The sequence below is a fragment of the Gymnoscopelus braueri genome, assembly GCF_963280865.1.
Source record: "Gymnoscopelus braueri genome assembly, chromosome: 6".
Lineage (NCBI taxonomy): Eukaryota > Metazoa > Chordata > Actinopteri > Myctophiformes > Myctophidae > Gymnoscopelus > Gymnoscopelus braueri.
Genome location: NC_137607.1, coordinates 10,062,635 through 10,064,173, shown reverse-complemented (window position 1 = coordinate 10,064,173; position 1,539 = coordinate 10,062,635).

Below are 1,539 nucleotides of genomic sequence, written 5' to 3'. Positions count from 1 at the left end.
TTGAAAATAGCAGATCTACAAGCTCACAATGCGTCGCATCGCGACGCATTGTGAGCTTGTAGATCGGCTATTTTCAAATGGCCAAAATCTATATAGGGCCAAAATCTATAAAGGGCTGAAGTGGTTAAAGGTAGGGTAAGTGATATTTTTTGGTTAAAACAAAAAGTATTTTGTTAAAAGGTTAAAGCACTATATTCTGATAGACGTAATCATTGCTATAGAGTGTTTGTTCAGTAACAGGAGTCTCCCCGTCTCTCCAGCTCTTTATTAAACAGAAAATACATTTTCTGGTAGGTGTCAAAATCTCAGCCAATCAGGAGAAAGTACCCATTTTTAAGCTTCATTTTTATAGTGTTCCAGTTCCAATTTTGCCTGCTCATTTCTTAGTGTCATCATTTCCAATTTCACTTGTTTAATCTGTATCCTGATTGAGTTCTCTATCCTGATTGGATAAAATTGGAAATGAAACAAACTGAAACGAAAATGCATTTTGTGTTTAATAAAGAGCTGGAGAGACAAGGAGACTCCTTTTACTGAACAAACACTCTATAGCAATGAGTACTATCAGAATATAGAGCTATTTAACACTTATTTTAACCAAAGAAAATCACTTACCCTATCTTTAATGTATGTTTTGTAATGATAATCAAAATCTACAAAGTAACTAGTAACTAATGTTTTCAAATAATTGTAGTGGAGTAAAAGTAGAATATTTGCCTCTGAGATGTAGTGGAGAAGAAGTAAAAGTAAAGTAAGCGGACGGGCGGACGGACAGACAGAAGGACATACGGACGGACGTCCTTTGGTCAGTCCGTCCGAAACTCTGTTTTGTCCAATCCAAATAAGTCCGCATAAATCCGTGTGTCTGAATGCCTCCAGCCACAGGCGTATTATAGGCATAAAACACAGTAACATTAAACCATGGATGGACTTCTTTCCTCTTTTCCTCTCCTTGTAAAGAATGTATTATTATCACAAGGAGCCAGCGAAGCAGTAAAAGACCTTCAGTGCAGCGCAGAGATAAGCTTTTTTCCGTGAGCACACACCACCGGAGACCCAGGAATTTAATGGAACAGGAATAAATATTATCTCAACACAATCTGGATATGAGACGCTTATGATAATAAGAGGTAGAAAAAAAAGGACCCCCCTTTTTTGTTAACACTTTCACAAGTTAAATGAACGCCCAGGATTTTGCCCACACTGCATGTATCTCTAAGCATGCAGGCACAGTCCTTTTGCATGTAATTATCTTCACCCTAAGACGCATTTGGCGCGCACCTGTGTGCAGGTGTGTGCATGTGAGTTTGTGTGTGTGTCCGCGTGAGTGTGTAGCTGTGCGTGTGTGTGTGTGTGTGTGTGGTGTGTGTGTGTGTGTGTGTGTGTGTGTGTGTGTGTGTGTGTGTGTGTGTGTGTGTGTGTGTGTGTGTGTGTGTGTGTGTGTGTGTGTGTGTGTGTGTGTGTGTGTGTGTGTGTCTACAAGCTCGCTCATATGACGCATCGTGAGCTTGCAGATTGTCTATTTTCAGTCGATCTATT